Source organism: Toxorhynchites rutilus, chromosome 1, assembly GCF_029784135.1.
Source record: "Toxorhynchites rutilus septentrionalis strain SRP chromosome 1, ASM2978413v1, whole genome shotgun sequence".
In the NCBI taxonomy this organism is placed as follows: Eukaryota; Metazoa; Arthropoda; class Insecta; order Diptera; family Culicidae; genus Toxorhynchites; species Toxorhynchites rutilus.
The window spans coordinates 108,687,536-108,712,698 of NC_073744.1; the positions used below are offsets into that span (position 1 = coordinate 108,687,536).

At 41.8% G+C, this 25,163-nt stretch overlaps 1 protein-coding gene, 1 non-coding gene and 1 pseudogene across 4 annotated transcripts in view; all 3 read left to right on the forward strand.

Moving 5' to 3' along the window:
* Positions 1–25,163, forward strand: part of LOC129763521 (glutathione hydrolase 1 proenzyme-like) — a 307,297-nt gene that overhangs the window by 68,106 nt on the left and 214,028 nt on the right. The window lies entirely within an intron of this gene.
* Positions 19,774–19,918, forward strand: LOC129763689 (U4 spliceosomal RNA). Its single transcript, XR_008741014.1, has one exon. It is a non-coding gene; the product is annotated as a U4 spliceosomal RNA (small nuclear RNA).
* LOC129763744 (U4 spliceosomal RNA) lies at positions 24,423–24,499 on the forward strand (annotated as a pseudogene).

Sequence of the window (25,163 nt, forward strand, 5' to 3'; positions counted from 1 at the left end):
AGTTAAGCGAAGCTTCGCCAGCTCTGGAGGTACATTGCGATGCAGATTGGGCGAACGATCTGGTAGATCGGAGATCTGTGACTGGGGGAGTCTTCAAGCTGTATGGTTGCACTGTGGCTTGGTTAACCAGGAAACAGCAGACAGTTGCACTCTCTTCTACGGAGGCAGAGCTCTCAGCTTTGTGTACGGCTGCTTGCCATGCGATGTGGACGGTTCGAGTGCTCCAGGACTTGGGAAAATCTTTGGATGGACCGATTCCGGTTTTCGAAGACAATCAGTCTACAATCATGATAGCTGAAAATGAACGGGACTGCAAGAGGCTGAAGCACGTGGATACAAAGTCCCATTTCCTGCGTGATTTGTTGAAGCAAGGTTTCATTGAAATTAAGTTCGTACGCTCGTCTGAACAGCAGGCCGACGTGATGACCAAGGGTCTTCCAGCGGCCACCTTCAAGGGACTGTGCTCCAAAATAGGACTGGAGACATGCTGTGGTTGAGCAGGGGTGTTGGGATGGCAACCACTGCACTCATTGTGCCCCCACTTCTGCGGTGCACCACTGTGTAAACGAACTGTCACTTGGTAGCCATCATGATATTCATTCCAATAATAAACATTAACCAGTTAATACACGTTATATTGTTTGCTACTCAAATCGCGTGTTTTGCTTTTCTTCCTGGCTCATCCGAAACCTTTTACTTTTATTTATTTCTATTTATTTATTTATTTATTTCAACACCGTCTTCTATTAGTACAGACTGAATTATTTACTTATAAACTAGATGATGTATTGTCAGTCGGAATAAAACCTCAGAGAGCACGGATCGACTTGATCAATCACTGTGTTAAATGTTGAATGTTAAATGTTAATAAAATTGTGAAGTTGGTTGAACAGAACTTTTCCGGTTATTAACGCGCAATCATAATTTGGTCCTTCGAACCGGATTAGCAGTACAAAAAGAGTCGCGGACACTTGTTCGAATAATAGAAAATTGGACAATAGTGTAAAAGGCTGTAATGGTGGACAATAATATATTTTGAATCAGCTGGAAATTCAAAAACGTCATTGTGTCAGTGAAAGGAGGAAATAAATTACGGAAAGCGGAATAAGGTTGCAGATTTACATCGCAGCGGTTTCGAGGTGCCATTGCAGTCCAGGGTTACATCATCGCAGCGGGTTCACGGATCCGTCGATACAGAAAGGGTGCTGATACAAAAACGGAACTAGAGAGAATTTTAGAAAAGGCAGGGAAGTAGCAAACCCGGTGGTTTATTGCATGTGGCTAAAACCAAAATAAAAACAGAAATAAAAACAACATATTGCATGCGAGTTTGTTTTATTTTGCATGAGTGGTGTCCCTGTTTGGCCGTTGGTTTAGTGAGTTGCGAGCATTGGTTGGCTACTTTTCTTATCCACCTCCCCCGAGTATTGTATTCTGCGGGTTTATAATTCTGAAAATAAATATAATCTGTCAAGCGAGGCCGTGAGTAGTGGAACGTTGAGTCGATCGATTCTGTCCTGAAAGTGAAAAGTGAAGTGAAAAGAGTTACGTAAAATGCCGACTGATCTGCGTACGTTGCAGAAACGCGAGCGACTGCAACGAAGTAATCTTTCATTGATCGCACGTTTTGTAGACGGATTTTTGGATACAGGAGATGAAGCGCAGATCAGTGTCCGCCTGCAGAATCTTGAGGAGATGAAAAAGGAATTCTACGAAATCCGTGAAAAATCGAGAGGATCAGTTTGCGGGTGAAAATGTCGACTCATGCAACAACAGGAGATGTCTAATTGCCAGGTATTGCAGGACTTCGATGACAGATATTGTGAGCTGAAATCGAAGCTATTGGTGTTCCAGCGTAGTACTACTCCGAATCTGACCAGTTATCGCGAAGGTTCATCAGCAAATTTCACAACGTATTCGAAAGTCAAACTTCCCGAGATCCGGCTACCCTCCTTCAGCGGCATAATCAGCGACTGGATTACCCTCCGAGACACTTTCCGAAGCCTGATTCATCAGAACAGTTAACTCACCGAGGTGGATAAGTTCACCTACTTGAAATCGTCGTTGGTGGGAGACGCGTTGCAGGAAATTCATGCTATTGAATTGTCGACTGCAAACTACGAGGTGGCTTGGAGTGCGCTACAAAATAGGTACGAAAATAAAAAGTTGATAGTTAAAAACTATCTGGATGCACTCTTTGCCGTCGAACCGCTGAAAAAAGAGAACTTCGAAGGCCTCAGTCGTCTGATCGGCGATTTTGAGAAAAACCTGCAAATGCTAGATAAAGTCGGCGAGAACACCGCTGGTTGGAGCACCATTCTTGTGCACATAGTGTGCGCGAGATTAGATGATGCTACGCTCCGTCGTTGGGAAACGCACCATAGTTCCAAAGACGTCCCAAAATACGAAAATATACTGTCTTTCCTTCGAAATCTGTGATGACAACCAAGAGTATTGTTTTCGACCAACGATCGATGAAGCCATCCACCTGCTATACCCTAGTGAATACGGGGAAATGTTTTTCTGCAAAGGTCCCTTTCATTCTGCGTTCTTGTGTGCGAATTTCGTGGCTCGTAAGGCTCGTGTGCTCCCGTGGCCGAGTGGTTAGCGTCATAACTAACATGCCGGGTGTTCGGGTTCGATTCCCGTTCTGGTCGGGGGAATTTTTCGTCAAAGAAATTTCCTCCGACTTGCACTGTGATCACGCGTATTCTAGAGCTTGCCACTCAGAACGCATTCAAGGCGTGTTATTTGGCATAGAAATCTCAACTAAGTACTAATAAAAAATGACGCAAGTAATACTACGTTGAGACGGCGAAGTTCCTCTAGGAACGTTAGTGCCATTGAAGAAGAAGAAGGCTCGTCCAGTCATTGTGGTAAAGCCAATAGAGTCTGACAAGAAAAATGATGATACAAGAAAAATGTTGAAGACTAAATTAGATCCTAAAATACACAAAATAGAGAATTTCAGGAACGGTAAAGATGGCTCGATTATTGTTGAGTGTGCAGAAGGGGATAATATTGAGCAAGTGAAAAGTTGAATTGAAAGCAACCTTGGAAAAGGGTTTAGTACTTTTATTCCGAAGCCAATAAAACCAAAATTAAAAATTATTGGGATGAGTGATCGATATTCCTCTGATGTTTTCATTGACTACTTAAAGAGTCAAAATGAAAACATTTCGATCAAGGATGTCAAGGTCGTTGTTGAATATGAAAATTCACGCTTGAAGTATAATAAATACAACACGATAATTGAAGTTGTGATATCCACGGAAATAAGGATACTTAAAGCGTTAATTATAATAATGTTTATTCTATTCTTGTATAACGTTGCGTCTACAATTCAACTCCATTGACAACTGACTGAGGGGTCAGTCAACGGTTTTCTCTCTACGATTACATCATTACATCCCCAATCTGAGATTTTTATGATCTTCTTGAAGACATACTCGAAGACAAATGTTAGAATTCAATGTCTGAAAGATAAATATTGTAGTTAATCATCTATCTCTTAAAAATTTTACCTCTCCAATCTCTAAGCCTCCAAAACCCTCTATCAAAACCACTCACTGCCAAATCCTCCTCACTATCATCTGATAAGTTGACTTCATGATTATCAGCATTGTATATACTTGATCTACCTGACTGAAGGTGTAAACTATCTAGGCTGCTTGAAAGATTATCTATTTGCTGTTCAATGAGGCTTGATTCTGACATTACAAATGAACACACCGCTTGGTCAGAATCACGATCAGTAACGCTTGTATCTGCTTCATATGACGCGCTTCTTTCCTGGTCAACTACCGCATAATCAGGAGAGTTCACCATGGCCGATGAATTAACTTTATCTTCGATGTTTATAACGGGAACGCTCGGATTAACCTCAGAACCTGGCTGGTTATAAATGTCTTGAACGGCAATACTTGAGTTCATCTTGAGAGGTCGTTTAACTGGAACCGAATATTTTTTATCAGCACCAGTACGACATGGTTGACTGGTAGATACACCCCCTGCTCCAGCTTGCTTCCCGGTATCAACTATGGAACGGGTATCCGCCTTCATTTGATCTAGATGACGCTTGATTATTCGCCCCGACATCGATAACTGAACTCCATAATTTCTTTCTCCGAAGATCTCACGTACCACAGCCAGAGTCCAAGCAGGTTTATTTGGATTCCTGTAATCTCTTACAATGACCCTATCACCGATTTTAAAAGTAGTTGTTCTAGTGCCTCGGAAATTTTTAATTTGGGATTTTTGACGATTGCAAATATTACGAGCAGCTAAAGACGCAGATGCTGTACCTTGAGGTTCCTTGTACGGATTAAGTAAGTCCAGTGTCGTTCTAATATCTCGTCCTAGCATGGCTTTTGCTGGAGAGATTTGAGTCGTGCAGTGTACTGACTTACGATATCCAATCAAAAAGTTTTCCACTATTCCCCGAACATCTTTCTCACCTACATATAAACTTTTTATCAACGCTTTCTTGAAGGTTTTGACGAAATTTTCGGCTTCTCCATTTGTAGCCGGGTGTCCGGGACTAGTTAAAATTTGTTTGATACCGTTAGCCACAAGAAAAGTTTTAACAGACTCTGCTATAAATTGCGTGCCATTATCACTGACAAGCTCGTCGAATAACCCAAAGCGTGCTATGCATTCCATCAATTTATCCAACACAAATTCTGCTGAGCAATACTTTGTCGGGAATACTTCAGACCATTTAGAGAGTGCGTCGATAAGGATTAAATAACTCCATCCATTCACCGGACCTGCGAAATCTACATGTATTCTACTCCATACCGCAGACGGTGGCCTCCAAGGTCTTAGCTGTGCTTTAGGTGGAGACTGGTTGTGCAAAACGCATGCCGAACAATTTTTCACAGTACTTTCAATGTCAAAGTCAACATTGGGCCACCACACATTTGCTCTAGCAATGTTTTTAGATTTCCCGATTCCTAAATGCGATTTATGAATTTGCGTTAATACATTCTTCCTTAAAGATGTTGGTACCACTACTCTATGTCCCCTCATGATAACACCTTCTTCTAAGGATAGTTCGTCGATTACTTTACCATATGGTCCTGCCTTAATCTTATTCATTTCAATTTTTCCATTTAAATAATCCATGACCATTTTAAGATGCGTATCTGTGTCAGATTCTTTTCTGAACTTCTCCATTGACAGTAATCCGCATACATCTCGATTAATAAAATTTAGATACGAATCTTCTTCCTTCCATAATCTCCAGGATTCCGTGGGAAATCGTGATGCAAAATCTGCTACGTTCAACTGTGATCTAACATGACCGATCTCATAATTGAAACCAGATAGGAAGTACGCCCATCTCTGCATACGGCTGACTGCAATAGTGGGGATTCCTTTACGCGGATGAAACAAACTCAATAACGGTTTATGATCCGTTCGAATGACAAACTTGTTACCCACCAAGTATAAAAAATATTTATTCAAACCGTACACTATTGCAAGGGCCTCCCTGTCTATCACACTATAATTCACTTCTGACGCATGGAGTATTCTGGAAGCAAATGCTACTGGTCTTTCCACTCCGTTAATAGTCTGGCTTAGCACAGCCGAAACTCCCACATTTGATGCATCACATGTTAAAACCAATTCAGCCTTCGGATCAAAGTGAGCCAAGGTAATGTCACGACAAATTTCCAGCTTTACTTTCTTGAACGCATCACTACATTTGTCTGTCCACTGGAATTTGACACCTTTTTTCAATAATTTATATATTGGGCTCATCAAAGTAGCTAAATTTTTCACGAATTTGGCGTAGTAGTTCACTAACCCTGCAAAAGCTCTGACTTCACTAACATTCTTTGGCTCGGGCGCATCTCGAATTGCTCTGATACGCTCGTCCGTTTTCCTTAATCCGTCTTTGTTAATAACATATCCCAAGAAGTTAACTTCACTCTTAAAAAATTGGCACTTCTCTTTGTTCAATTTTAAACCGGACTCTTCAATCACTTTAAATACACGTTGAAGCCTTTCCAGATGTTCTTCATCTGAGTTTCCAGTGATAACAACATCATCCAGGAAATTTTGTACTCCCGGGATCCCACAAAGCAGTTTTCCAATTTCACGCTGAACGATACCAGATGCCGGTTTTACTCCGAAGGGCAAACGATTCATTTTGTACACTCCTTTTATGGTTGAAATTGCACACAGCTCTTTTGCTGACTCCGTTAACTCTCGACTCCGCCTTTGACAAGTCCAGCTTTGAGAACTTTTTTCCTCCATTCAGCTTCCCGCAAATTTCCTCAGCTGTTGGTAAAGGATGCCTGACATCCTTGATATGTTTGTTGACAGTCACTTTATAATCCCCGCAAAGTCTTAACCCACCATTCGGTTTGAGGACAGGCACTAACGGGGTGCCCCACGGTGAACTGTTGCACCTGGTTATTATACCTGATTGTTCCATTTTGTCCAACTCGGTGATCAACTGCTCTTGAAATTTAAAAGGAACTTGCGAGGTTTTTTGAAAATCGGTTGCGCTCCATCCTCTACATCGAGAAAAATGGTTTGGTACTTGTAATGTCCCAATTTGTCTGTAAAAAGCTATTCATGCTTCTTCAATAATTTTTGTAAGTTTGTTTCAGTGCCAGATATCACTTTGTTCACTAAGGCAAGACGAATGCCGAAAGCCTGCATGAAATTTTTGCCTAAAAGCGGAGGGCCCTCCTCCTCGACTATTGCTACTAGAATATTTCTACAGGTACCATTGTATTCCATTACTGGTCGTATCGCTCCTACTACTTTTAACTTTTCACCTGAATAGAGCATTAACTTCAAGGATGTTTTTTCCAACTTGCAACTGCTCAACCATTTTTTATATAACGAGTTCGGAAAAACACATACGCCTGCACCTGAATCTATTTCCATTCTGTGTGCTGATTTGGCAATCCTGACATCAACCTTGAATCCTCCATCAACTTCATTACACATTAATTTGTTCACATGTAAGCTCAACTCACTTATAAAATTCTGCTCCAATTCAATTTTGCCACCGTTACCATCGTTGTCCTCTCGATCGCTTACTTCCACATTTGCCACATAATTGGCATTCTGATTGCTACATGCTGCTTGAAGATGACCTTTCGTGTTACACTTCCGACACGTCAAATGCTTATAACGACAGTCGTTCCTCTGGTGTCCAACCCTATTGCAAACTAGACATCTTTTCATTTGGCTGGACGGCTGTTGTTTATCCGACCAACGTGTTTGTTTAGAATCCTTTCCTGCTCGGTACAGCTCGCGTTGTCTCTCATTCTTCGTGTAGTTCACCTCTGCACAGGCTTCTACCTCATACTTCAGTGCTATTTCCTGTGCCTTTTCCAAAGTTAGCTTTTCATCTTCTTCGCAAATTCGGTCGAAAGCTTTACCAGTTAGCCACAAATTTATTAATCAAGTTATGTTGCAGTTTGTCTCCAAATTTGCAGTTAGAAGCCAGATTTTTTATTCGAACGATCCATTCATTTACAGTTTCCGGTCCACCTTCTCCACGTTGAGCTCGAAGGAATACTCTTTTTTCCTTGTGAACTATTACCGGAGGGGTGAAATGAGTTGACAGAGCTGTACACAAGAAATCATATGTTTTTGCTTTCGGTTGATCCGGTGTACACAAATCCCTTAGCAACTTATACGCCTTTGCGCTGAGATGATTTATAAGCACCGCTTTCCACATCGCCTCTGGAATCTGGTTGGACACAAAAAACTGTTCCAATTGTTCTTTGTAAAGTTCCCATTCCTCGGATTCACCTTCGAAATATGGGAAACTCGTTGAAGACGCCATTTTGTAACAAACTGAAACTGGGTTGTTTTTGTGTTTTTTTTTTTTTGTTTTACTGCTTTCATTGCTTCACGATATTTCCGGATCCCTCACTCGTCGCCAATGTGATATCCACGGAAATAAGGATACTTAAAGCGATAATTATAATAATGTTTATTCTATTCTTGTATAACGTTGCGTCTACAATTCAACTCCATTGACAACTGACTGAGGGGTCAGTCAACGGTTTTCTCTCTACGATTACATCATTACAGAAGTTGACCATGATACTTACAGAAACCTGATGACTGCTAGTAAAGTAAGTGTCGAGTGGGATAAATGTAGCGTGGTTGAGGCCTTTAGTGTTTTGCGCTGTTTTAAATGTGGAGAATTTGGGCATAAGAGCACAGATTTCAAGAAAGAACAAACATGTTCAATGTGTAATGAGAAACATAAAACATCTGAGTACTCATCAACTAAATTGAAATGCATAAATTGTATCAAATTTAATAATGAACAGAAGTTGAATTTGGATGAAAATCATCCAACATATAACACCCAGTGTTCTGTCAATCGGAGACTGCTGGAGAAGAAAAAAAGCGTCATTTTTGAAACCAAATAGCAATTCAAAAACAATATATGTGTGAATATGTTAGCAATAATTTATCTGAATATAGCTGGGCTTTATACAAATTACGCAGAAATGCGATATCTTGTAGAAAACATGCGTCCTCAGATGGTTTTTCTTTCTGAAACTCACATAATCGATGGAGAATCATATGATCAGTACAAAATTCCGAGCAATAAAGTTGCTTTTTGCTTGTCGCACTCCAAACATACTGGAGGTGTTGCAATTTATGCAATAGAATCAGTCAATTTCAACATTCTTTTAAACGAAGCTGTTGAAAATAACTGGTTCTTGGCTATTTCAGTTGAAAGAGGCATGCAGATGGGAAATTATGGAATTATATATCATTCCCCCAGTTCTAGTGACCAGCGTTTTCTAGATATTTTGGAAAACTGGTGGGAAAGCATTGTTGATTGCAGTAAGTTAAATATAATTACTGGTGATTTTAACATTGACTGGCTTAATGCCCGAAGGTCGAATCAATTGAAACAATTATCACATTACTTTACCTTAAAACAATCTGTTAACGAAGCCACTAGAATATCTAAATATAGTAGAACTCTAATAGATCACGTGTATTAAAATTTTGCTACTGTCCATTCTTCTACACAATTAACGAGATTGCAGTGTTTACAAAATAAGATTATGCGTTTGATTTTAAGATGTAGTAGATACACTTCCTCTAATTTGATGTTGGACGCGCTACAGTGGCTATCTGTGAAGCAAAGAATTTATTACTTGACAATGGTGTTCGTCTTCAAAATTTTAAACGGTATGCTGCCTCGATACTTGTGTGATCGAATTGAAAGAGGAAGTGATGTTCATAGATACAATACTAGAAACGCGGATGATGCAAGAACACCTAACTTTATATTCAGTAGGTCGCAAAACTCGTTGTTATACAAATGAATACATTTTTTCAATTCGATGCCCAGAGAAATGAAACGTGCGGCAGCAATGGCAGAGTTTAAGAGAATGTGTATTTCCCACGTAAAATCTGTTTTGTAAACAGGTTTTCGTAATTTTTTTTGTTAAATGTTTTATTTATGTTTCATATCAATTGAAATTAGAAAAATTATTCACAGGTATCTCAAACTGCCATGTTCGTACTGATGATGATGATGTTTTTTTTGTTGTTAAATTTGTTAAAATTGTAGATTATTATTAAAAAAAATTAGCGTTGTCTACGAAAGTTTGAGCCTCGCGCGCGTTTGGTGGGCCTGGACGAATGTTAATAATGAACACTGGCAGAAAAAATCTTTCATCAGATGGTTATATCGATTATTTCTGATTGTAGCAGATCTCTTTTATGTTCTAAGTAGAAACTTTTAGATATTGGGTTCAATTCCCAATCAGTCAAGGATCTTCTCGGGTTGGAAATTTTCTTGACATGCCTTAGAAAAAAACATTGGGCCTGAAGTCGAGACTATGAATATGTCAATGTCAATATGGATAGGAACATTGTTTGTTTTTTCGCAGTTTGTGCCTATTTTTACTGTTCTATTAATAGATGTTTATGCCTGCAACAGATCCAGTTCGCTTCGTTTTTTTTATAATACTGGTCTCTTGATATTTTTAAACTTTATTATTATCTATAAGATAAATCGTCCTGCTCAAACCTTTGTAGGGGTATGAGGCCATCATCATCATCATTGTGTGCGAATTTTCAAGGTATGAACATCACGGAACGCAACGAAGAATCAACTCTGTCGCAACTGTCTTCGTACTGGTCATCAAGCTTGGATGTGCGGAAGAGGTGTCTGTCATCACTGTTCACAGAAGCATCACTCCCTACCCCTACAACTCCCTAAGCCCTACATCACCTTTGGGTAGATCCTCCGTTCCACTGCCACCGTCCGGACCTCCAACAGTACACCCACAACCGCCACTGCCACCATCTCAACAACACAACCCGAACCAACAAACACACACTAACACTAGAACATGCACTCACCGCTACAGACTCGCATAGCTTACAATCACCGTCCACATCATACAATGCCACCTCTAGCAACACATGACAAAAAGTTTTGCAAACAAGTTGCAGTTCCGGAAATTTCCAGCATATTTTTCGCTGTTTCTACGATGGTGGTGAGCGCCAAAGTGGGTGCGAGGTCGAAAAGCTTACCAACATTTTCCGAAGAAATGCAGTTTTACGTGCTGCCAAGGCTGACGGCTGAGCTACCAACTGCAAGTTTCGATCCAACAGAGTGGAACATACCGGATGCTTCTCTTCTCGCCGATCCGTGGTTCAACAGACCTGCAACTATTGACTTAATCATCGGAGCGGAGTATTACTTTGACTTATTGACAGAAGAGCAATCCCAGGCAACGTGTAAGGGTCTTACACATCAGAATACAGTGCTGGGATGGATCGTTTCCGGCCGAGTTCCCAACAATCCTGTTGATAATCCTACTAGAGCTATGAATCTTTGCGTGACTACAACTATTCAAGATCAGTTGACCATGTTCTGGGAACTCGAGACCTGTAGAACGAACACTACTAACTCCATAGAAGAATCAGCGTGCGAAACGAGGAGGCCTAGCCCGACTTCATCCACGAATACTAGCTACTTGGACGCATGAACGAGGTTTTTGAACAGTCCGCTAACATTGTCTACTACCTGGCACATCACGCTATATTGAAACCGGAGAGTACAACTACAAAATTGCGTGTTGTTTTCGACGCGTCTTGCCCTACGGACACGGGAGTTTCTTTGAACGATGCCTTGATGATTAGCCCTGTAATTCAAGACGATTTAGTCAATATCGCATGCAGTAGTAGCAGACATTGCTAAGATGTATCGTATGATAAGAGTCCATCCTGTTGACTGTGCACTACAACGGATACTATGGAAAGATTTTCAACCGACGATATTCGAACGTATGAGCTGACCACCGTAACGTACGGTACCGCATGTGCACCATACTTGGCAACGAAATGCCTACAGAAGTTGGCCGATATCAGCGAAGAAACCCATCCGACGGCGGCAAAAATTCTCAGAAGGGACTTCTATATGGATGATCTTTTGTCAGGCGTAGACCAGATTCCAGAAGGCAAGCAAGTTTGTGAGCGAATTGATCAGTCTGCTAGAATCCGCTGCATTCTCCCTCAGAAAATGGAGTTCGAACTGTGGTGAACTACTATCGGACATTCCTGAGCATTTGCGTGATGATCGCTCCCACCTTCCACTGGATTTATCCAATTCTGTCGTCAAAACTCTTGGTCTTGTATGGGAATTTTCAACAGACTCCTTCCAGTTCAGCACACCGAAATGGTCATCGTCAACCGTCATCACCAAACGTACAGTTCTGTCAGATGTGTCTAGACAGTTCGACCCATTAGGACTGGTTGGTCCAGTTATAGTACAGGCCAAGATATTCATCCAAGAGTTGTGGAAGCAGCAGTATGGGTGGGATGAATCTCTTCCGAAAGAAATGCAGGATCAATGGCACGAGTACCGGAGAAATTTGAAGGGCCTTGAAGGGCTGACAGTTCCTCGTTGGGTTGGGTTTAGTAAGACATGGAAGATTGAGGTCCATGGATTTTGTGATGCTTCTGAAAAGGTTTATGGGGCCTGCATATTCGTCCGCTCAATTTCCAGTTGTGGATCGGTGTTAGTGCACCTATTTATTTCTAAGTCGAGAGTAGCTCCTTTAGACAACCTGAAACGAAAAACCAAGAGGCAGTCCATCCCCAGGTTAGAGTTGTCCGCGGCATTGTTATTAGCACACTTGTACGAGAAGGTAGAGTCCAGCACGAACCTCAAAGCAAAAGACTTTTTTTTGAAAGATTCCATGATCGTGAGGTGCTGGTTATCGTCCACACCTTCTCGGTGGAAGGAGTTCGTCGCCAACGGAGTTTCAGAGATTCAGCACATCACGAAGAATGGAGTATGGAAACATGTTCCTGGGCTGGTTAACCCTGCAGATATCATCTCCCGTGGCATGACTCCTGCACAGTTGCACCATCATTCACTATGGTTTAAGGGTCCACCATGGCTGATGTTCGAAAAGAATTATTGGCCACAAACACAGACTGTTGCTGAAGAAGACATACCCCGATCAAATTTAGAGGAAAAAAGTGTAGCTGTGGTTCTTCAAACCATCCGTTCTAGCGAATTATTCAGTTCGCGATCATCCCTTACTGAATTGGTACGGCTGACCGCAATGATTTGCCGATTCCGATTCAACGCTCAAACGTCCAATCGAACACGCCGCAGGCTTGATATTCTTCAGCTCGATGAACTCGATGCAGCACTCCGGTTACTGGTGAGGCTTGCTCAGAAAGAAAGCTTCCCTCAAGAAATTGCAGACCTATCCCAGCATGATCAAGTCAGAGCGTCGTCTAGAATATGAACGTTAAATCCACGATTGATAGACGGAATACTCTGTGTCGGCGACCGGTTAGAAAATGCAGCTGTGTCTACAATTCGAAAACATCCGTATATTCTGGATCACCATCATCCCCTAGCGCAGTTGATCATGGTGCACTACCATCGGAAATTATTTCATGCTGGACAACAACTGTTAGTCTCTGCCGTGAGAGAGAGATTTTGGGTGATGAATGCTCGGAACTTAGCCAGAAAAACAATTCACAAATGTGTCCCGTGCTTTCGGGTCAAACCCAGAGTCCAAGAGCAATTGATGGTGGATCTTCCCCCAGAAAGAGTTACTTCGTGTGGTTCGTTTCAAAAGGTAGGAGTCGATTACTGTGAACCATTCCAAATTGCGTACACGCAACGCCGCAGCCGTCCTGTTAAATGTTTTGTGGATATCTACGTATGCCTAGTAACAAAGGCAATACATATGGAACTGGTAACTGATTTGACGACTCAAGCCTTTCTTGCGTCCTTAACACGATTCAGTTCACGCCGTGGGAAACCATCACTCATAATGTGCGATAACGCAAGTAATTTTGTCGGTGCTAGAAGAGAGCTTCATGATCTTCACCGCCTTTTTAACAGCCAGCAGTTTCAAGAAGCCGTGATTCATGGAGCGACGGATGATAATATTGAATTTCGGTTTATTCCTGCCGGTTCGGAACCCAATTTCAGAGGCCTGTGGGAATCAGCAGTAAAGTCCTTCAAGATGCTGTTTAAGAGAACTATTGGAACGCGCACACTTCTCTACGACGAGATGCAGACGGTGCTAGCTCAGATTGAAGCGATTCTGAACTCCCGACCTCTAACGCCGATAAGCAATGATCCAGCAGATTACGAAGCCCTTACTCCGGGTCATTTCTTGATTCAACGTCTGCTTACAGCTATCCCAAAGCCGAATTTGGAACATCTTTCAGAAAATCGCCTGTCGGCCTGGCAGAGAATCCAGCACTATACACAGCAGCTTTTGAAGAAGTGGTCCTGCTTGTACTTGTCCAATTTGCAAAACCGCATACGATGGACCCGGCAGCGAGACAACATATCTGTCGGGACGATGGTCGTTTTAAAAGAGGATAATTTACCCCCCTTAAGATGGCAATTGGGACGGATAATTGAAACTCATCCAGGTTCGGACGGCCACACCCGAGTAGTAACGGTGCGCACTCCAGATGGTAGTTACAAGAGAAATCAAAGGTTTGCGTATTACCAATCCGTGATAACAACAATAACAGTCAACAGTGTATCACACTCAACCTTCAGTAAAGAAAATCCAGCGCCAAGAAGGTCTACAACAAAACCGACAGCCACATAGTAAACAACACCAATATACAGCAGCGACAATCAACAGCATATGTGGAGGAATTAAAGTCATCATGCAAAACATTAGAACAACACGACACTCAATACAATGCTCCAACCAGTCGTAAACAAACTCAACTTGTACACGAGATCGTTTCCGATCAGCTGATTCCATAGCGGTAGTATAACGGCAAATTTCCAAATCAAAACAATCATGCAGTTCGGTCAGCTGTTTCTGCAACTGTAGTAATACCACACGAACCGCCAAGGTTATCGACCCTAACTGATTAGCAAGAATAGGTTTAACTGTTAGGATGCGAAATGGGAGCAAAACAAAATCCAGGATAATACTTATGACAGACATACAGGTGTACTACCGTTGTACTTCGAAAATTGTGTGTCTGTCACCATGTACAGCGCTAAAACCATGCAAGCAACTCGGTACAATCGCTGTACCTGTACCGACCTGTTTTACCGCTGTACATGGCTACAGTTGTACTGTGCGCAGCGCCATAGATGGTTAGTGGTGGGTAGCATGAACAAAACGAATCAAAACATTTGGTATACATTCTTTTCATTGACTTTCTCTTGAGTTAATAACTCAGAGTGGAAACATATTTGTTGTGTTCGATAGTTTAGACGCTAAATAAAAACCTTTTTCATTGAAATATTGGTGAAAATACAATGCAATAAATTCAAACTTCTATTTGTCAGTTTGACATGCGGTACAATGTACAACCAAAGTATGTGTGTCATGCTATCGTGGTACCTGTACAACGCTGTACACGTACAGCGCTAGTACAGTTGTATGTCTGTCCATGGTTAAACTATACAGATAAAACAACCGCTAGTTATTAGAGCAGGAGAACACTCTTACAGAGCTCAAGGCGGCCGGCGTATGTTTAAGCGAGAACCAAATAATCGCAAACAGCATCACCACGTTGTGGATCGCGTGTATAGAATAGTGCTATCTCTTTCATATGCACAGTGTTCTACAGTCCATTTCACAAGCACGTATTCAGGACGGACAGGTGCTAACTAGAGATGGGCAAAACAGTTCACTTTGATGAACGGTTCACTTACTAACCGTTCATCTAAGTGAATCAGTTCTTTTGAACCGTTCTTTCGCTCTTTCGTTCAGCGGTATTAAGAACAACATAGAATGTTCGCTGTAACCCATCATTAATAGACAGCTATTAATTGATATCGTTGGACTGGATAGTGTACGTATGGGATTTATATTTTTGAAATTTAATGGGGAAAGATAAGCTGCTCCATTAAAAGTCGCAAACTGTATGTGAAAATATGTTTATCGGTCGACAAAAGTTTATGTAATAATTTGATGCGGACAAAATATGTGCAATTTTTCATGTTATGTTTTTGGAAAACACACAGGTTCCATGTAAGATCATATTTCATAATGTTCATTCAGAGAAAAAAATCATCACCGATTTTCACTAACAATCAATCATACATAAAATCACGATAACACGTACACGCCAAACAATGAATTGAAAGCAACGAAAAACCTTTTTTTTCTCAACATGCCCTCACTATAAAATTTTATGTTTACCTAATCCTATATCGCCCCAGCTTCCTCCAGATTTTGTTCTGATAATCAGAAAGTATATGATTGTTACGCGGAATTGAAAGAATACATGAAATTGAAAATATATAGCTTGCTTTTAAAACTACGAAAATCTAATTTAATTTTTAACCCAAAATTGAGTATACATTAACAAAATAAACCCTGCGTTACATGCATTTTGCTCATAAATGACAAATCGTTTTATTTTCCTTAAGCGGACCTTACACGGTCAACTTTATTGACAATATGATGACATTTGAAAGCATAATGACAGCTGAACATGGCTGACGACGCAGAAATCCGGATTTTCTGATTTTCGAGCATCAATATCGTGACATTTCATATGGATGCATGATGTTGACGTTTTACCTCACGGACTTCCAGACTGAGTTGCCAGATATGCAAGCGCACATTTAATTTTTGTTAGTCTATTTTGCGATTGCAATTAAAATTTATAAACTACTGAAATTGTAGGAATCATAAATGGAAGCTTTTGGTTTGGAAAACCGATAGTTTGAATAGCAAAATACGATACTTTTCACGATACAAATCAAAACTTCAAAGTAAACTGACAATGTGATGGTGAGAGAGTGGATGAAACTTAACAACGTTTTAGGAATTTTTTAACGTTGAACTCGGTCATTCTCTGCGCTAGTGAGCGGGTTGTGTGTTTCTTCACACTCCGCTATAAAATTTAGAGAATAAGATGATCTGGGAAAATCACAGATGAAAAAACATCATGTGTTAATTCAAGCTACAGTAGAATCCCGATTATCCGCGGAATAGTCGGGCAAACTCACCGCGATTAACGAAAATCGAGGATGACCCATTAAAGGACAAAAAAATGCAAACACGAAAAGAGATGTTTCAACATAAAAACTATGTTCTATCAATACAGAAATCAATCAACTATTCATCTATAAGGTCGTGTACACCAGTGGCTAGATAATGTAAAAGCCATGACCACAACAAAAGAGCATGGGCCTACCACTCACTAACAAATTCCGGAAAGGCCTATTGATTTACTATGGAACTCGCAGTCACGAATAATCCGCAGGGCGGATCACCCGCTCGCGGATAATCGGGGTTCTACTGTCATAGTCTCATTTATGGAATAAAAACATTTGCTTGCAGATAAAATAACTTGCATATATTTTCGCAAACTATCTCTGCATCTGGCATCTCTGAAACTGAAAGGAACAGTCTGTATTTGTGAAACGAGTATTATGATGTATTTTTTAAAAGAAAACCCGAATTCTAAAGTGTAAATTATGAATGAAAATTAACTTTTACGAATCAAATTAGTATTCTATGTGAATGCAAATCACTTTTTTTCTGCAAGTGGTGAGAAAATCCCATACAAAAATTATGTCTGAAATTGACGTTATATTATAATTATACATTCTAGTAGGAATATCTGAAAATTCAGGGGAAATAGGTTAAGTTAAGGTTAGGACTACGCGCTTCAACTAATTAAATAATACCAAGTAGATATTTTCATTCAAATTTTACAAATTGCCTTTTAGCCTTCTAATCTGATAGAGAATAGTTTGGATCCCAAACTCAAATGTCGCCACTAGCCATCGCGGATATTTTCGTTGTCTCGGGTTGAGGGCGATATTGACCGTGTAAGGTGGAAAAATATTGATTGAGGTTAGATCAGATGTTGAAAGCCTAGCTGTCACGATATTGAAGACACTTATTGTCAATCCGGTTGATCGTTATTCGTATCGTGTGTTTTTCTTTCCGCGTCATAAATTGGACGCTTCGCGTAGTGTATGATGAGCAATAAGAAGAGGAAGGCAGGCTCGAGCCCTGCAAAAAACGAACGCATTGCCAGGGGCAATAATATTTCGAGGCAAGTGTCATCCAATGATGCACGCGATGTTGGTGCAGTGAAAAGCGCTCGCACTGAACCGAGCCTTCGTGAGTGTGACACCGCATCGCACAACAGCGAAGTAGGCGATTTCGGCGCGTCGGTCGAAAATGTAAACGCCATTACCCAGGCAGCAACCAAAATCAAGCTCCCCCCGCTGCTGGTGGTTAAGGCGGTCGCTCTTGACAAACTCATTAGCGAATTCGCATCGATGGGTGTTGCAGCAGAGTACAAGCCGTGTGGCATAATTCAGTCTTTTCCCAAGCAGTTAACATTGTTTGTTTTCCGTCATCATAAGGGCTTCGTTGGTGCCTTTGAGAATGCATCAATGCATTAAACTGACGTTATGGCGAAGCAGGCGTTAAGGTTGTGCGTCAAAAAAATATTTGGGGAATACCAAGCATCTTGAATGTCTTACTGGAATGTTATAAGTTATTTGGGTTCGCGTGCCAGTTGCAAAACAGCTAGGATTGCATTAGCGCTATGAAGCATTGCTACTGTTTTCGAGGTTGTTATTAACAAAAAGAGTTTATTTCGCTTGTTTATTCACCGAGAAAGTAAATGTCGTTCTGGAATTTTGTATGTGGTTTCGCTTGCCAGTAGCAAAACTTCCTCCACTAAGGGTGATAGCTGCGCTTCTCTCGAACATGAGAAAGAAATACAACTTTTGACGTAGGACTACGTCTTTCATTTCTATACCGGGGTGTAAAATCAAAGTTTCGAAAACGAAAGCGTTACGCCGGAGACCGAGATTTTGAGCGTTAATAGCTCCTAAACAAATGAACGAAATGGTATGATAAACACTTCATTCGAAAGATAAAATGTCTACGCGCTCTATACTTGTTACTTTTTGATCCAAAAACTTGTTTCAATAGCCTCAAAATTGCTATCAAAACAGGCTATTGTAACCACACCAATCGGTATAAAAGCGAGTGTCGCTCGGAAATCCACTCAGTTATGATTGCGCAATGATCGAGATACCATCGGTGGAATGAATGGATGTTTCCCTAACACGGACTTCAAAACCATGGAGCCAGGGGAAATCGGCATTGCAAAATAGATACAAGCACCGGGTACTTTTGTACTCGTTTGCATTTCTGCAAATCGGAATGTTTCCATATCACAGACTTCAAAACCATGGAGCTTGGGGAAACTGGCATTGCAAATGAGATGCAATCAACGGGTACTTTTGTACTCGTTTGCGCTTTTGCAAATCGGAATGTTTCCCTTACACAGACTTCAAAACCATGGCGCCTGGGGAAATCGGCCTTGCAAAATAGATACAAGCAGCGGGTAGTAGTTTTAGTGCTCCCGTGGCCGAGTGGTTAGCGTCATAACTAACATGCCGGGTGTTCGGGTTCGATTCCCGTTCTGGTCGGGGGAATTTTTCGTCAAAGAAATTTCCTCCGACTTGCACTGTGATCACGCGTATTCTATAGAGCTTGCCACTCAGAATGCATTGCAAGGCGTGATATTTGGCATAGAAATCTCAACTAAGTACTAATAAAAATGACGCAAGTAATACTACGTTGAGACGGCGAAGTTCCTCTAGGAACGTTAGTACCATTGAAGAAGAAGAAGAAGCGGGTAGTTTTGTACTCGTTTGCATTTCTGCAAATCGGAATTTTTCCCTACACAGACTTCGAAACCATGGAGCCTGGGGAAACTGGCATTGCAAATGAGATGCAATCAACGGGTAATGTTGGACTCGTTTGCGTTTCTTCAAATCGGAATGTATCCCTAACACGGATTTCAAAACCATGAAGCGTGGGTAAATTGGCATTGCAAATGAGATGCAAGCTGCGAGTACTTTTGTACTCTACTATACTTTGTTTGCAAACCGGAATGTGTTTTCCCAACACAGATTCCGAAACCAATAAGTTGGGAAAATCGGCATTGCAGATCTTGGCAGTACTTTTATACTCCCATGTATTTTTACACTTCGGAAATGGTTTTGCTAACACGGTCTACAAAAGCGGGTACAAATGCAACGCTTTGGCTCGGTTATTCAAGACTGCATATCCCTTAATGTCACTGGCTCACTGAACCTTCGAGCATACCGTTTGATGATTAGGCAAAATGTTGATAACTATTTGCTGCGATAACCAGTACCATTATGCATGAATTGACCTAAATTAGAATTTGTTTGCAATTAAATTCGTAAATTGTTTCATTCATTCACTAGTTTAATCAATACATGCAAAAGATAGCTCTGCGCAGCGGCGATATCGTACCCAATGAGGAACATCCGAGGTGCGATTATTGCTAATTGAAAAAACACAAATGATAGTTAGCGCTCAACTTCCGAGTTGATCAGTCGATTTTTTAGACGAGCAAATTTCGGAAGTCGTTCACAGACTATTTAATACGTTCTACATTCTTTTCATCTACGCTTTTCGCGACGTCACATTCCGTGATGCCGCGCCGCGAAAATACGTTTCGCGTCGATTACTCGCAGTTTCCGAAACTGCTTTCTCATGATGAGATTCATAAGTTCGTCGGAAAAGAACTCGGTCTCACACGTGAAAACGTTCTACAACTCCAGCCAAGCAAACGACTTGCATGTACCTTCGTAAAGGTTAACAACCTGCAACTTGCTGAACAAATAGTTGAGCAGCACGACAACAAGCATGAGTTCGTGTTTGAAGGAAAACCATACAAATTACGAATTGCGATGGAGGACGGCGCGGTCGAGGTAAAACTACTTGAGCTACCCGAAAGCATCACTAATGAACAGATTGCTGATTTTCTCGCCGAGTACGGCGAAGTAATAAGTGTTCGTGACCTTCTGTGGGATGACCGATACAGCGACTTCGGTGGTGTTAAAACCGGGGTTCGTATTGTTCGCATGGTGGTCACGAAGAACATTCCTTCTCTCGTGACGGTTCAGGGAGAAGAAACTGCGGTGAGATATAAGGGGCAGCGGCAAACTTGCCTACACTGCCACGAATTTGTACACATTGGCATTCCATGTGTACAGAACAAGAAACTGCTGGTGCAGAAGCTCGCAGCAGATCAATCGTACGCTAGCGTAACGAAGGGAAACCCGACTAAAACTCAACACACCAAACCAACGAACCTCCGTAAACTATCATCAGTTTCGTCAAAACGGATGGCAATAAGTCCACTCGATATCGGACAACATGATAACTCGAGTCTGAAGCCGAATCTCCTTGGAATGAGTGAGACACAATCTGCAACACCACAACAAAAAAAGACGATGCCACCTCCCGCTACACCTTCAATAACGAAACCGTCCACATCACAAGCTGTAATCCAGCTCTCGCCTATTTCATTCCCGAACGCCATCACGTCGCATCGTAGACCCGATGGCAACGAAACAGACACCTCACAAACTTCTCAAACCTCGAACGCCAGCCGGCGCTCGCGTAGACAACCACCAGGCAAGAAAATGCGCCACTTCGGAGAAGATATCATCGTCACTGAACCAATACACGTTAGAATCTCCGACGAAGAAATTCAATAAAATGGAGTACGTCAGTTGTAACATCGGAACGATAAATATTAATACCATCACCAACCAAACCAAGTTAAACGCCCTTCGCACGTTCGTTCGCACCTCCGAGTTGGATATTGTGTTTTTGCAGGAGGTTGGGAACGAACAGCTTCTCTTGCCAGGCTACAACGTTATTTGTAATGTCGACCATTCAAGAAGAGGAACGGCAATCGCTTTAAAAGAACACATCAAATTCTCACATGTAGAGAAAAGCTTAGACGGGAGATTGCTCGCTCTCCGTGTCCACAACACTACGTTATGTAATGTATACGCCCCATCTGGTTCTGTTCTTCGTGCTGAAAGAGAGCGGTTCTTCAATAACACTATTGCATACTACCTTCGGCATCGTACCGATCACGTCATCTTAGGAGGCGACTTCAACTGCGTAATTCGTCAATGCGATGCGACGGGACAAAATTCGAGTCCCGCTCTTTTAGCCACCGTACAGCAGTTACATATGCATGATGTGTGGCAGCGGCTCCGTCCACGAGAGACGGAATACACTTACATCACACATAACTCCTCGTCTAGACTCGATCGATTTTATGTGAGCAACGGTCTCCGAGAACAGCTGAGAACAACAGCTGTACATGTGTGCTGTTTTTCGGATCATAAGGCCGTCACCGCGAGAATTTGCCTTCCCCTCCCCGACAGAGCACATGGTCGTGGATTTTGGTCCCTACGTCCGCATCTACTGACCGTAGAAAATATTACCGAGTTCCAAATACGGTGGCAGCACTGGACTCGTCAACGCCGAAATTATCCGTCGTGGATGGAATGGTGGCTGTCGTGCGCAAAGCCTAAAATAAAGTCCTTTTTCCGATGGAAGTCCAAAACAGCTTTCGATAACTTCCATCGTGAACAACAACGTCTATATCAGTTACTACGGCATGCGTACGATGGCTACCAAAACAACCGGTCCATGCTCACCACCATCAATCGGATAAAGGCAAAAATGCTAACACACCAGCGAACTTTCTCCGAAATGTTCGTGCGTATAAACGAAACCTTCGTTGCTGGTGAGCCGCTATCGACTTACCAGCTGGGCGAGCGAGTGCGCCGAAAAACTATCATCGAGCGGCTGCGAAACGAAAGAGATGAAATCATCGGCGATTCTGCTGCGATACAAAACCATATGGTTGAGTATTTTAAAAATCTATACGCACCCGGGCATGTAGAAGAGGAAGAAGGCCACCCGTTCCAGTGCGAGAGAATCATCCCCGAGCGGGACGATACAAACGAAGCCTGTATGAATGAAATTACTACGAGTGAGATATTTTCAGCTATCCGCACAAGCGCATCGAGAAAATCACCAGGACCCGACGGACTGCCAAAAGAGTTTTATATGCGAACTTTCGATGTGATACATCGTGAGCTGAACCTGGTTATCAATGACGCTATCAGGTCAAATTTCCCATCCCAGTTCGTCGATGGGGTGATCGTACTGGTTAAGAAACGAGAATCGGGAGACAGCGCACGTTCCTACCGACCGATTAGTTTAGTCAATTACGACTACAAAATTCTGTCGCGGGTTTTGAAGCAGCGACTTGAAAATGTGCTTCGAGCTCATAGCATTTTAACTCGCTCACAAAAATGTTCAAACGGCAGTCGCAATATCTTTCAAGCAACGCTAGCATTGAAAGACAAAATTGCTCAGCTGAAAGCGGACAGACAAAAAGGCAAGCTGATCTCTTTCGATCTCGATCATGCTTTCGATCGTGTGGACCATCGTTTCTTATTTACCACGATGCGAGCTCTGGGCTTCAATCCACAACTTGTAGATTTGCTCTCTCGTGTATCAGCGGCCTCTTCGTCTCGCTTGCTCATAAACGGACACCTCTCCGCACCATTCCAAATTCAACGATCTGTCCGACAAGGAGATCCTCTTTCGATGCATCTTTTCGTGCTCTATCTTCACCCACTTCTGCAGCGATTAGAGCACGTGTGTGGAGCAGACCTAATTACCGCTTACGCTGACGACATTAGTGCAATTGTATCAAGTGTAGATAAGCTTGATGCGATGCGTGTTTTGTTCCGGCGTTTTGAAAAAGTAGCAGGGGCACGCTTGAATGAGAATAAAACCATCGCAATAGACGTTGGATGCGTAAACGATCCAATCACTACAACGTGGCTTCGTACGGAAAACACCGTCAAAATACTCGGGATTATTTTTACCAATTCGGTCCGATGTATGGCAAAGACAAATTGGGACTTACTCGTGACGAACTTTTCGCGTCAAGTATGGCTGCATTCTTCACGAAATTTATCATTAACACAGAAGGTAACGCTGTTGAACATTTTTATTTCCTCGAGGACATGGTATATGGCAGCGAATCTGCATCCAACGGCAGCACACGTGGCGAAACTGACGACCATTATGCGACGCTTTCTATTCCGTGGTGCATGTGCAACCATACCAATGGAGCAGCTAGCACGAAGACGGGAGAATGGTGGTCTCAATCTTCAATTGCCAGCGATAAAGTGCAAGGCATTGTTGATCAATCGGCACCTACACGAAATGAGTTCCCTTCCCTATTACAATTCCTTCCTCTCCCAAACAACCACTCCCCCTTCAGATCTTCCTTGCCTAAAGCTTATCCTAAACCACATTCCAAATTTCCCCTTCCAAATCCGACAGCAACCATCCGCCAATCTCATCCACCGTTTCTTCATAGAACATACAGCAAAACCGAAAGTAGAAATAGCAAATCCTGCAACTAACTGGCCCCGTGTGTGGAAGAATATTGCTGTTCGGGACTTATATCCAACACAACGTAGTCTTCTATACATGTGGGTAAACGAGAAGTTCTCGCACCGGCGACTGATGTTCGTTATGAGGCGAACGGACGATGAGAATTGTATACACTGTTCTTCGAGTGTGGAAACAATACAGCACAAATTTTTTGGGTGTCCGAGAGTACGAGATGCATTCAATGTGCTACAACAACAGCTGCTAGTGGTAACTGGTGGACAACGCGCACTCCATTTAGAGAATCTCCTTCGGCCATCGCTGGAGGGGATAGCAATGAATGAACGAATTTTGATAATGAGATTGCTGTTGACATATATCACCTTCATTGATAGCAGCAATGGTAGAATTGACATAGATGAACTAAAATTTAGTTTCGAAGTCGAGGTTGAATCAATTATGTAAATAATTTTTACCAAACAAAAACGAAAAATAAAAATATTTATAAAAAAATTAGGCAAAATGTTGATAACTATTTGCTGCGATAACCAGTACCATTATGAATGAATTGACCTAAATTAGAATTTGTTTGCAATTAAATTCGTAAATTGTTTCATTCATTCACTAGTTTAATCAATACATGCAAAAGATAGCTCTGCGCAGCGGCGATATCGTACCCAATGAGGAACATCCGAGGTGCGATTATTGCTAATTGAAAAAACACAAATGATTACTAAGCCAACGGCAGTCCTACGTCAACCTTGCGGTTATATCATAGGTATAACCCATCCATAGTTTTTTGTACATCTCAACAGCACTTACCAAATGGAAACAAATATTCTTATTGTAATAGTAAGTAATCAAATAATACTGTCTCTTGCATGTGTTATTATGTGATGTGATTTCGTGTTTTTAATGACAGTTGAGCGAGAAAGAGAAAAACCAAAAGCTGCAGTGATGCCGTTTCGCTCAGTACATGTTATCCCGTACATTTATAGCTGAAGCTGTAGGCAGTGCTGCTTGCGGGGGGCAAAGTGAGGTTAGATTCCGGCACTTTTGTAGCACTTTATGGCGTTCGGTCGACATCGGACCGATAACCACTCGAAAATAATTTAGAGCGGGTAATGACAGACTTTCTCGAAGTTATCGAGCACAATATGGTATAATATAAAAACATGTAACTTTCGTACCCGCCGACGCGGCGGCCTTTCGCAAACAAACCTGTGTTTCATAGATTGCCCGGATAGTTTGAAACATAGGAGACGATTCATTAGTTAGGTCCGACCGAGCGTCGGACAGCATACGTTTACCCGGTTAAGTAATTGCTATCTATTGTATTTCGGCTCCGGTGACGCTAATACGAAAGTACCAAAAACATTTCATATCAGCGAC